Source organism: Macrobrachium nipponense, chromosome 33, assembly GCF_015104395.2.
Source record: "Macrobrachium nipponense isolate FS-2020 chromosome 33, ASM1510439v2, whole genome shotgun sequence".
NCBI classification, from domain to species: domain Eukaryota; kingdom Metazoa; phylum Arthropoda; class Malacostraca; order Decapoda; family Palaemonidae; genus Macrobrachium; species Macrobrachium nipponense.
In genome coordinates, this window is record NC_087219.1 from 28,229,222 (window position 1) to 28,242,879 (window position 13,658).

Genomic DNA, 13,658 nt, shown 5'->3' on the forward strand with positions numbered 1-13,658 from the left:
CGACCTTCTCGAGGAGCACCAAGAGGAGCTTACGACGGATGACCTGAAGGAGTTGGAGGCCATGCAACTTAACGTCGTTCAAGAGGAGTTCTCTAGCAGCGGCGAGGAAGAGGAGGAGGAGCTTATGACAACGGCAGAAATTAAGGATGTTCTAGGTGCTTTTCATAAAGTGCAATCGTTTATCGACAAAAAGACACCCCGAAAAGGCTCACACAGGTCGTATGCTTGCGCAGTTCGATGACGTTTGCCTGAGTCGTTTCAGGAACATTGTGAAAAGTAGGCAGAAGCAATCTTCCTTGGATCATTATTTTTTAAAGAGGCCTTCAGCATTAGCAGGAGTAAGCAAAAAGGAAGAACCAGTGATAAAAACAGAAAGTTGAAAGCAAAAAGGAAGAATCCAAGTGATAAAAACAGAAAGTTGAAAGCAAAAAGGAAGAACCAAGTGATGAAAAACAGAACGTTGAAAGCGGTGATGAAGTTGAAATTCTGTAAAAAAGAAAGAAAAAAAAAAAAAGCCTACGTAACAGTAAAAAAAAAAATTAAAAATTAAAAAAATTAAACAATTTTTTTACGTAATTTCTAGATTTTTGTAAGTTAAGTGTTACAGTTTTGTTAAGGTGTTTCGTAAATTTTAGTTTTATAGTTTTCCTTAAATTTTTTATGTGTTTTCGTAAAGTTAAGTGTACGTACGTACGTACGTTATCTGCCGTTTGTCCTCCTCCTCCTCTGCCGCCACTATCGGAGATAGCCTCACTCGAAAGGTAAGCTTCCACATTTTACGTTACAGTAATAATATTTCTTGTACACTAATATACACTTTATTTACAGGTTTTTGATTTTTATTCTTAATTTAGGTATTGAATGGTCCAAATTGTTGTAGTATTTCATTGTTTATAGGTCAATTTAGCTTTATTATGAAATTTAATGGGGTGTTTTTGGAGGGCTTGGAACGGACTAGTCATTTTACATGTAAAATGTGTTCCAAGATACGAAAAACTCATTATACGAAGGCCGCCTCGGAACGGATTAATTTCGTATCTCGAGGTACCACTGTAATATAAATGTGTAATTACAAAATTTATATGTGATAGTATTTTAAAGAAATACATACAATAATCTTTCAATTTTACACTTTTCAATAAAGATCTCTCTCTCTCTCTCTCTCTCTCTCTCTCTCTCTCTCTCTCTCTCTCTCTACTACATTTTATGATAAAATAATAATTTACAGTACTAATTTTTACATAATATTAACCCTTTACCGACGAAGGGGTATAATAAAAATCGTCTCCCGTATGCCGGGGGGGGGGGTCTCGGAGCGAGCGCCGAAGCGGAAAAAAAAATATTTTTTTAAATCACAGCGCTTAGTTTTCAAGATTAAGAGTTCATTTTTGGCTCCTTTTTTTGTCATTGCCTGAAGTTTAGTATACAATGATCAGAAATTAAAAAAATATCCTTATCATATATAAATAATGCGATATATGATAGCGCGAAAACATAATATCATATATAATTGTATTCAAATCGCGCTGTGAGCAAAACGGTTAAAGCTATCGAGTTAACCCTCTAACGCCGAAGCGGTAAAAAACAAATTGTCTCCCGTGTGCCGGAGGTGTTTCAGAGTGAGCGCGGAAGCGGAAAAAATATTTTTTTCAAAAAATCACAGCGCGCTTAGTTTTCAAGATTAAGAGTTCATTTTTGGCTCCTTTTTTTGTCATCGGCTGAAGTTTAGTATGCAACCATCAGAAATGAAAAAAAAATTATCATTATCATATATAAATAATGCGATATATGATAGCGCAAAAACGAAATTTCATATATAATTGTATTCAAATCTCACTGTGCGCAAAACGGTTAAAGGTAACAAGTTACTTTTTTTTTTGTTGTAATGTACACTAAATTGCAATCATTTTGGTATATAACACATTGTAAAACAATAAAAGCAACACAGAGAAAATATTATCACAAAACAATGCATGAATTCGTAACGCGCGGACGTAAACAAATATTTTTTCAAAAATTCACCATAAATCTAAATATTGTCCTAGAGACTTCCAATTTCTTTCAAAATGAAGACAAATGATTGAATATTACTATACTGTAAGAGTATTAGCTTACAATTGCAGTTTTCGACCATATCTGACGAGTTAAAGTTGACCGAATGTCGAATTTTTTATATATATATATATTTTTTATATGCAATTATTTCGGAAATAAGAAAAGCTACAACCTTCAAATATTTTTTGTTTTATTCTACATAAAATTGCGCACATTTTCATATATAAAACTCTATGAAATGCCTAATATGAAACGGAGCAAATATTCCGAGAATGGTACGTACGCATTTCGGAGATTTGTGGCGGAGAATCCGCGCGCGGAGGGAAGGAAAGATTTTTTTTTAAATTCACCATAAATCTAAATATTTTGCTAGAGACTTCGAATTTGTTTCAAGATGAAGATAAATGTAAGAATTTTAGCTTACAATTGCGTTTTTCGACCATTTCGGTAGAGTCAAAAGTTGACCGAACGTGGTTTTTTTTCTATTTATTGTGATTTATATGCAAACATATCAAAAATGAGAAAAGCTACAACCTTCAATTATTTTTTGTTGTATTCTACATGAAATTGCACACATTTTCATATATAAAACTTTATGTAATGGCTAATTTAAAATGGTGCAAACATTACCACAATCGCACGTATGATTTTTTCGGAAGAGTTACCGCGCGCACGTAAAGAAAATGTTATTTTTTTCATAAATTCACCATAAATCGAAATATTGTGCTAGAGACTTCCAATTTGTTGCAAAATGAAGGTAAATGCTTGAATATTACTAGAATATAAGCGTTTTAGCTTACAATTGCGTTTTTCGACCATTTGGGTAGAGTCAAAGTTGACCGAAGGTTGAAATTTTGGAAATTATCGTTATTTATATGAAAATATCTCAAAACTGATAATGTTTTTAGTTGTAATGTGCATGAAATTGCGCACATTTCCATATATAAAACTTTATATAACGGCTAATTTTAAAATGGTGCAAACATTACCACAATCGCATGTATGATTTTTTTCGGAAGAGTTACCGCGCGGACGTAAGGAAAAAGTTTTTTCATAAATTCACCATAAATCAAAATATTGTGCTAGAAACTTCCAATTAGTTGCAAAATTAAGGTAAATGATTGAATATTACTAAAATATAAGAGTTTTAGCTTACAATTACGTTTTTCGACCATTTCGGTAGAGTCAAAAGTTGACCGAAGGTTGAAATTTTGGCAATTATCGTTATTTATATGAAAATATCTCAAAACTGATAAAAGCTACAATCATGAGTATTTTATTGTTGTATTTTACATAAAAATGCGCACATTTTCATATATAATACTTCATGTAACGGCTAATTTACAATGGTACAAAAATTATGTCAAAGTGACGAAATAATTTCCGAGATGTGTCACAGATACTTTTTAGTGCGATAAAAAAGTAATTCGCGCTTGCGCGCCTGCGTAACGATTGTAAACAAAACAACACCTTGGAGCGTGATTCAAAGGTTTTAGGCTGGTAGGCCTATAAGTATTTTTCCGCGAATTTTTAAAAAAACTTTTGTATGTCGACGTAAAATACGTCCAGTCGGCGTTTAAGGGTTAATTTTTTTTTTGTATTGTACACTAAATTGCTATCATTTTGATATATAACACATTGTAAAACGATCAAAGCAACACAGAGAAAATATTATCACAAAATGATAAATGAATTCGTAACGCGCTGATCTAAAAAAATAAAAAAAATTTTTTTTTTTTTTTTTTCAAAATTTCACCATAAATCTAAATATTGTTCTAGAGACTTCCAATTTGTTTCAAAATTAAGATAAATGATTGAATATTACTATACTGTAAGAGTTTTACTTACAATTGCAGTTTTCTACCATTTCGGACGAGTTAAAGTTGACCGAATGTCTAATTTTTTTTATAGATTTTTTTATATGCAAATATTTCGAAAATGAGAAAAGCTACAACCTTCATTATTTTTTGTTGTATTCTACATGAAATTGTGCACATTTTCATATATAAAACTCTATTAAACGCCTAATATGAAACGGAGCAAATATTACGAGAATGCGATGTACGCATTTCAGAGATTTGTGGTAGAGAATCCGTGCGCGGAGGAAAGGAAAGTTTTTTTTTTAAATTCACCATAAATCTAAGTATTGTGCTAGAAACTTCGAATTTGTTTCGAATTTGTTTCAAAATGAAGATAAATGACTGAATATTACTAGACTGTAAGAGTTTTAGCTTAAAATTGCGTTTTTCGACCATTTTGGTAGAGTTAAAGTTGACCGAACGTGGTTTTTTCTATTTATCGTGATTTATATGCAAATATTTCAAAAATGAGAAAAGCTACAACCTTCAATTATTTTTCATTGTATTCTACATGAAATTGTGCACATTTTCATATATAAAACTTTAAGTAACGGCTAATTTCAAATGGTGCAAACATTACGACAACCGCACGTATGATTTTTTCGGAAGAGTTACCGCGCGGACGTAAAGAAAATGTTATTTTTGTCATAAATTCACCATAAATCGAAATATTGTGCTAGAGACTTCCAATTTGTTGCAAAATGAAGGTAAATGCTTGAATATTACTAGAATATAAGCGTTTTAGCTTACAATTGCGTTTTTTGACCATTTCGGTAGAGTCAAAGTTGACCGAAGGTTGAAATTTTGGCAATTATCGTTATTTATATGAAAATATCTCAAAACTGATAAGAGCTACAACCATGGGTTGTTTTTAGTTGTATTGTGCATGAAATTGTGCACATTTCCATATATAAAACTTTGTGTAACGGCTAATTTAAAATGGTACAAACATTACGACAATCACACATATGATTTTTTCGGAAGAGTTACCACGCAGACGTAAGGAAAAAGTTTATTTCATAAATTCACCATAAATCGAAACATTGTGCTAGTGACTTCCAATTTGTTGCAAAATAAAGGTAATTGATTGAATATTACTAGAATGTAAGAGTTTTAGCTTACAATTGCGCTTTTTTACCATTTTGGTTGAGTCAAAGTTGACCGAAGGTTGAAATTTTGGCACATCGTTATTTATATGAAAATATTTCAAAACTGATAAAAGCTACAACCACGGGTTGTTTTTAGTTGTATTCTACCTGAAATTGCACACATTTTCATATATAAAACTTTATGTAACTGCTAATTTAAAATGGTGCAAACATTACGACAATCGAACGAAAAAATTTATGATTTTTTGGGAAGTTACCGCTCTGACGTAAGGAAAAAGTTTTTTTCATAAATTCACCATAAATCAAAATACTGTGCTAAAGACTTCCAATTTGTTGCAAAATGAAGGTAAATTATTGAATATTACTAGAATATAAGATTTTTAGCTTACAATTGCATTTTTGGACCATTTCGGTAGTCAAAGTTGACTGAAGGTTGAAATTTTGGCACTTATCGTTAATAATATAAAAATATTTCAAAACTGATTAAAGCTACAACCATGAATTGTTTTTTGTTGTATTTTACATGAAATTGCGCACATTTTCATATATAATACTCCATGTAACGGCTGATATAAAATGGTGCAAAAATTATGTCAGTGACGAAATAACATCCCCTTAGGCGCGTGATTCAAAAGTTTTTGCCTAGTAGACCTATAACTATTTTTCCACAAATTTCTAAAAAAAAACTTTTTTTCATCGACGTACCATACGTCCAATCGGCATACGACAGACAATTTTAGTCTACTTTTAATACGTCCAATCGGTGTTAAAGGGTTAACATAGTGAAGTAAGGGAGGCAGTACCATGGAACATATTGTATGCGGATGATATTGTTCTGTACGCAGAGAGCAGGGAAGATCTGGAAATGAAATTGGAAAGATGGAGAAAAGTACTGGAGGACAGAGGAATGAGAATAGGTAGATCTAAGACAGAATATATGTACATGTACCACCACTGAGGGGGATGATAGAGAAAGTATTCAGCTTGGTGGAGAGCAAATAAAGAGAGTTGATAAGTTTAAGTATTTGGGATCTTTTTTTAACGTTGGAGGAAGTATGGAAGAAGTAAAACATCGGGTACAGGCGGGCTGGAACAACTCGAGAGCGACCTCTGGAGTTCTTTGTGACAAAAGAGTACCGCTTGGGTTAAAAGGAAAATTTCACAAGACGGTGGTAAGAACAGCAATGCTGTATGGTACAGAAACAGCAAGCATGAGAAAAACAGAGCAGAAGAAGATGGATGTGGCAGAAATGAGAATGCTTAGGTGGATGTCTGGGGTGACAAGAGAGGATAGGATCAGACTACATAAGGGGTCGACTAAGGTGGTGGAAGTATCAAAGAAAGTGCAGGAGGGGAGGCTGAGATGGTATGGACACCTGTTGAGGAGAGATGAGGACCATGCTGGGAGACATACTATTGGGATGGAGGTTCAAGGAAGAAGAAGAGGGAGACCACGAAACAGAGGAGACTTACATGAGAGGAGACTTACATGAGAAGGGAATTGATGAGGCAGAAGTGCAGGATAGAAATAGATGGAAACGGTGACCCCATATAAAAATGGGAACCAGCTGGGAAGAAGATGGCGTCATAACGGGACAATTTCCTTTTATCAGCCCCATTAGGGTTCTTATGGTGTGCCATAAGGGTGCTTATGGCGACATAAGGATGCTTATGGTGTGCCATAAGGGTGCTTATGGCCCTGATAACTGGTTATCGGCTCTATAAGTGCCATTACGGCACCATAAATCACTGAGTTTCGGTTATTGGTGATTTTTGCTTATTAGTACACCCCCAGGAATGGAATCCCCACTGATAACCAGGGACTGCCTATACTAAGATGAACAGAATCTCAGAGAGAAGGCAGAACTCTGCCCCTCGCTCTACTCCATATAATGAGTTGCTGTTAATGCATTCCATGCTGGAATGCATTCAGCTTATAGAACTATCGAGTGCATTACAGATACACTTGAGTACCTGCATGTTAATCGAAACAAATGGGAAAGAAACCCTCTTGTTCGGTGGTAATCCCAACCCTGTGGTACTGTTGATAAACAATACTGTCACCTCTAAATTAACACGGGTTTTAATCAATGTGTTTTCGATTTAACACAAGCTAGAAAATATTTTAGAATGTTTAAAAAATGCGAAGATTTCAATTTAATGCGAACAGGCGCCTGAGCGTTGTTTTCAAATCATCCGCACATCAGCGCTGCAGACGACAACCGTTGACATAAACAAAGACATAGCACATTATGTATTTATTAATGAAGGGAAAAATGTTGTCTATTCATTAATAAAGTAAAAGATTTTGTTTATCTATTAATAAAGGAAAAAAAATGAGAATCAGCTTTGTTCCAACACTGGCATAATTGAGTGATGTCATGCTGCTGATGGCTACGTATAATTACACACATAACGAATACGTAATATGCATCTTTTCCACAAATCTTTTAAAAAGTTATACATTACTTCACTGTATCCAATAATATTATATGTATTTTCATGTTACAGTGGACCCCCATATTCGCGTTCTCCGGATTCGCAGACTCACACATTCGCGGATTTCTCTCGGGAACGTTTCCCTGCATTATTCGCGGAAAATTCGCACGTTTGCGGTATTTTTCTATGAGAAATATCCATAAATTTTTGGTTTTTTTGATCAATTTCATCATAAAATGCACTTTTTGTGATAAAACTATTAAAAAAACCAAGTATGAAAATTTTTAGTGGTTTTTCTTGAGTTTTAACTAACAAAATAGGCTGTTTTTCGCGTTTTTATAGGGGTTCCAAACATTCGCAGGTTCTAACTATTCACGGGGGGGTCTGGTACGCATCCCCCGCGAATACGGGGGGACCACTGTACTGTGTTATAAAATAATAACATGGCGGTCAATGTTTTGGTCTGTAAATCAGTTGATGACGAATAAGAGTTTATTTCACCGTATCTAACTCAGTTCTGTGCGAACTTGCTTGCTTCTAGTTAACATAAACAAATATCTAGTACTTTGCTTATATGCAACAAGGTCATTTTTCATTATACAACGAATTCTAAAGTCGAAATATGGCTTGAATAAGTCTCACTGTGAATTGATTTATTTTTTTCATTAACAGATTGTGTTGAGAGCATGCTTATTGCGTTAAAAAAATTTTATTTTGTTTGCTATTTTCACTTGATTTCATCGTAATACGAGCTTAACATTATTTACCTTTTATTTGTGGGAAAACAGTAAAATTTGTTGTTTCAAACCCATTAGTTTTGATTAAAATTATTTTCTTTCAATTTTATCTGCAGTTGTGTTTGATGGCATAAATTTACTGGAGTTTTATCCTTGTTGTCAATGCACGATAACAGTTATTAGCAGCTTGAACAGCTTTATCAGCTTCAGCTACAATTTGGTTTATATTATAAGCATATTTCCTTGATCTTTGATCTATAGCAAATTAAGTTATTCCATAAAAATATATCAGTCCTATTCTACATAACGTCAATTATAATTGTTCTCAAAGTCCAGGAATGTAATCCCCCTAATTACTGTAATTTCACATGAGAAAAATGTGTAAATATGTAATGAGTTTTAATTAACACGAGCTCTCCAGGAACAAAACCTCGCGTTAAGTGAGAGGTGACTGAACCACTACTCATCTCAAAATCAAAACCGCAAACTCTTGGGAGGCCCAAAAGGCTGTCCTGAGTTTCAGGTTAATTAAGAGAAGGTACTATTTGTCCCAGCCCAATACCAAAAGAACTAACTTACAGGTATGTGCCTATTACTCGGACGGTGCAACTGGTCACTGATGCATGTTGCGAGGAGAATATACTAGTATATTCGCACATCCAAACGCACAACATGTCACATACACCATATTAAAAACCTATACACCGTATTACAAACAATTGACTGGAGAGTACTCCAGGTAAAAGTACCCCCAGCTTCCCTTAACAAAGCAACCTTGATACAAGGTGAAAATACAGACGGACCAAGCCCGATGTCATTTCTCCTAACATCATGCCAGCTATGGAAATAGGACCAAGAGAAATACAGTCTTCAAACACCGTCTCAATCTCTTTCAGGTAATGAGAAACAAACACCAACTTTGACCTCCAAAAGGTACTCTGCAGGATAGCAGATGCTAGAGAGGTCAATACCGCTCGGACTTTGAGTGCCTTGACTTTCAACACAGGATAAGCCTCTTCATTGACATACGTATGTGCTTCAATAAGGAGTTCTCTCAAGAAGCAGATCGCATTCTTCAAAAGAGGACAAAAGGGATTCATCACCAAACACCACAGTCAAGATGGTCCTCTTATTTTCTACATTCTGTGGAGATAATATCTAAGAGCTCTTACTGGGCATAAGAGCCTTTCCTCTTCCTCCAGATCAAGAATATCAGCCAAATTCTTGAGTGTGAAGGATCAGGGCCAAGGTTTCAAATGGCTTTCATTCTTGGCTAGAAACTTAACATCAACAAGCATACTACGTCTCCTAGTGAGAAGCCAACTCTTTTCTCCATACCGTGGAGTTCACCGACATGTTTTTGCCGAAGCTAAAGCTATCAAGAATAATGTCTTCTCGGTTAGGTTTCTCATCGAAGAAGACCGCATTGGCTCAAAAGAAGAACTTGAAAGCCACTTGAGTACTACGTTAAGGTTCCAAGATACTGATCCTTTTGGGTACTTAGATGTTACAAAAGACTTTATCAAGTCCGAGAGGTCACTATTATTAGACAGTTCTATGCCTGTGTGTTTAAATACAGATGCTAACATTGCCCTGTAAACCCTAATCATCAAGGAAGCCAAGCATCTCGATACTCTTGGGAAAAGAAGAAAGTCTGCTATCTCACTTACAGAGGTTTCTTTATCCTGCTTGCACCATCCCCTAAACACTCCCCCACTTGGATTGGTACAGTCTGTTAGAAGAAGCTCTTCTAAACTTCGCGATAGCTTCCTTAGTTCTTTTCGAAAAGCCTATTGCTATGCCAAGGCATGGAACCTTACAAAATGTGGTTGTCTGAGTAGCGACTTCTTGGACAGTAGGAGTCTCGGAAAGTCTACAAGTAGACTGAGATCTGGAAGCCATTCCATTCTTGGCCAGAATGGTGCTACAAGAGTGAGACATTCTGATGAAAAAGCACATTGTTCAGAACTTGCCTTATCAGCCCGAATGGAGGAAAGGTGTATGCGTACAGCCCCAACGAGTCCAGCAGCATTGCATCAACGGACCACGCTAGAAGATCTGGCACTGGAGAGCAAAACAGAGGGAGTCGATTGTTGCTGGAAATGACAAACAGATCTATTGCCGGTTTTCCCTATATCTTCTAAAGGTCTAGGCAAACCTTGGAATCTTGAGTCCATTCCGATGGAAGAACGTGATGACCTCAACTCAATTCATCCGACAAAACATTCATCCTCCCCTGGACGAACCGAGGAATCAGATATACTTTCTTCCTTTCTGCCCATAAAAGAAGGTCCCTTGTTTTCTCGTAAAGATAGAAAGCACACGTTCCCCCTTGCTTCCGAATGTGGTGGAGTTGCCTGCATGTACTAGCTGAGACTCCCTGCACTGCGATACCTTCATGAAGAATTGAAGGGGTCACATATGTAACTTTCCGAGTCTTACAAACTTCTCTACAGACGATGAGGTACCCAGAAGACTCATCCACTGGAGAGCGGAACAAGATCAACAGTTCAGGAACTCCTGAACTACCTGAAGGTATGACCGAACTCTTTCTGGGGAGAGAAAAGCCCGAAAAACTTGATTATTGAGAGTCAATCCTATATATTGAATATTCTGAGTCAGAATCAGTTGCGATTTCTTGTCATTGATGATAATCCCTAATGAGCGAGTCAAAGAGTCCTCTCTAGATCCTTCATGTACTGGCTTTCCAAGGAGGAGCAGAGAAGCCAGTCATCCAGGTAAAGTGCCACATTGATAACCATACGTAGCCACTTCTCTAGAGGTGCCAGCACATAAGTAAACACCTGAAGAGCCATCAAAAGACTGAAACACAGTGCTTGAAATTGGAATATTTTGTTCATGAAAACAAACTGAAGAAATTTCCTCGACTCCGGATGGACAAACAAATTCAGAGAGCTCACATCCAACACAGGTCTCCAGCCCTATGATGCCTTGGGGACTATAAAAAGGCGGTTGTAAAATGCCAGAGACAACTTGTCAATCACTAACTCTATTGCCACCTTCTGAATGAGAGCTACCTCTTTGCCAGAGCTGCAAACTTCTACAAGCCAGGAGAGTGAGCTGACAATATGATCCGTGCATTGGAGAGAGGGGGAAGAGCTTTAAAAGGAATGGAGTAACTGAGGTGAAGAACTTGGTTCCACTCCTAAAATAGGTGCAACCTGGCACCTACAGGAGCATGAAGGATAGTCATATTACTTGGATGAAGGCTTAGAAGCAGGTTTTGACATGTTCCCCCTGGGCTTAGAAGGGGGGCGTAGGTTCAGGCGAGGTCTGACAAAGGGTCTGGTTCTGCCTACACGAAAAGGCTACTGCAGAGTAGAGGAAGAACTGACAGGAGTCACAGAGGTGGCTTTCTCTCGCTTAGTCAACTGGGCCAACAGATCATTTGTCGACTTTTTCTCCAATGCTTAAAGAATACCTTGAACCGTCTCTTCCAGAAACAAGTGTTGCTTATCTAATGGCGAGAAAAGCAAAGCAGACTTCTGGGAAGAAGTAACTCCTTTTGTGACGAAATAACACCAAAGTTGTCTCTTCTTAAGAGTCGAAGGTGAAGAGAGAGGAGATCTCATCAGAAGCATCCTTTACAGATTTGTCAGTACATGTAAGAACCTGACCAAAATAGAGGGGCAATCCCCAATCTTTGAACCAAGAGCTCCGACTATCCAGTCCCATAACTAATAATCTCCAAAACCTTAAAGAGGTTCTTAACCAAATGGTTTACTTCGGGGGAAGAAAAGAATACCTTCACCACCGAAAACACCGCTTTGCGATTAGCGTCAACAAGACCAGAGAAGTTCCCCTGGGAGGAGGCAGAAACTCCCATGGAAGGAGCTTCTCCAGTTACATAGAACTGGTACCTCTTGTTGATGAGCTTCGAGGATGGAAAAGCAAAAGTAGCCTTGCCTAACTCTCTTAGTTGCCAACCAGTCTTCCACAATACGAAGAGATTTCTTCAAAGCCTTATACAAAACTAACTTGGGAAGCAAAGGGTCCACATGCTTCCTTCTCATCATAAAAATCAAAGTGGGATACCTGGGAGCTGCCGCGCTAAAGTAATCTGGGTAGATATCCAAGACATACCTCAAAAGACTCGAAAATGCCGCTGTGGGAATAGAGTCTGCTTCCTGTTCTTCATCCTCTGACGAAACCAGAGAAAGGGCAGGTTCTGCTGGCTTAGGGGCCAACTGCTGGCCCTTCAAAAAGGCCATCAACTCTTCCAACTGTTTCAGAGGGGACAGACTCAATTTATCCCGAGTCGAAACAGCAGAACACGAAGTCGAAATGCCAGAAGTTGTAAGTGTTAAAATTTTTTACACAGAAGGATCCATACTCGTCAAATCAGACGATGTACAAGAAATCAAAGGAGCACTCAATGAAAGAACAAGTGTCGAACATTTTGAAGGAGTCAAAACACAAAAACCACCTTGAGGATCCAAAATGTGCGAAATCGAAAAATGATCTCAAGGAGAAGTAGTAGAAACACTACAAGAAGGACATGAACCGAGATCCCCTTCCTTGGACTTCTTAACAGGGGGAGGGGAGAAACTTCCTGCAGTCGTGCACCTTTTCAATGGACGCAAAACTGACGAGTTACGTATGCCACTTACGACATCTCACGGGAGAGGAATCACTTGACTCCAACGATAATGGAGCAGCAAACGAAACACCTTTCCAATGGTATTCTGTCAAATCCTGTTGGTGCACTACAGGTTCGACAGAGAAAATGACTGCTTGTGGGCAAACCCCACCAGTCTCCCTTGGACCTCCGGTATGTCTTCTCCCCGAGATGGGGGAGTGGGACAGGGACCTTCAACTAGGAGAACTGGTGGGACAAACAGCCACCCCTTCAGAAAGCATTGCACTAACACTCGGCATTCATTATTAGAATTAGCCTTTTCTAGAAAAAACTTGACAGAAAAACCTTACTCCATAACCGTACTGACAGGAACATCAAACTTTTGCAGCAGGGGCTACACTAACTTTACCTTCAGCTCTTAAGAGCTGCCTTCATCATCCTATCCTTTAATATTTTATCAGAATGTGCAAGAAAAACCTTCCACTGACTGTCACTACATTTAATGCACTCTGAGTGAGGGTTGTAAATAGGCTTAACATTTAACCTAGCCTTGCAAAAAACCTAACACCTGAAGGGCTAGAATCTGACATGACAGCTAAATGCCACAACTAATTGCAGTTAAGCTAACTAAAACGAAATCAAACTACTAGCAAAAACACAAAGTTGAGTACTACTTCACCAAACTATGAGTGTCAAAAACCATCCAGCAATGAAGAATAAGTCTGCACCGACCACTGAAGTTAACCAGGAGCCGGCAGAGAATGAATTTACTACAGCTGGTTTGTTGTACCTGTTCGTCCCTCTAGTGGCGGGATATGACGTTAACTACATCAGCGATGGTGGCGCCACCGCAAAAGGT

At 37.5% G+C, this 13,658-nt stretch overlaps 2 protein-coding genes across 6 annotated transcripts in view; both read right to left on the reverse strand.

The window, feature by feature from the left end:
* Window positions 1-13,658, reverse strand: part of LOC135203053 (two pore calcium channel protein 1-like) — a 734,396-nt gene that overhangs the window by 523,206 nt on the left and 197,532 nt on the right. The window lies entirely within an intron of this gene.
* LOC135203050 (uncharacterized) overlaps window positions 1-13,658 on the reverse strand; it is a 153,838-nt gene that overhangs the window by 125,914 nt on the left and 14,266 nt on the right. The gene's annotated exons all lie outside the window — the stretch shown is intronic.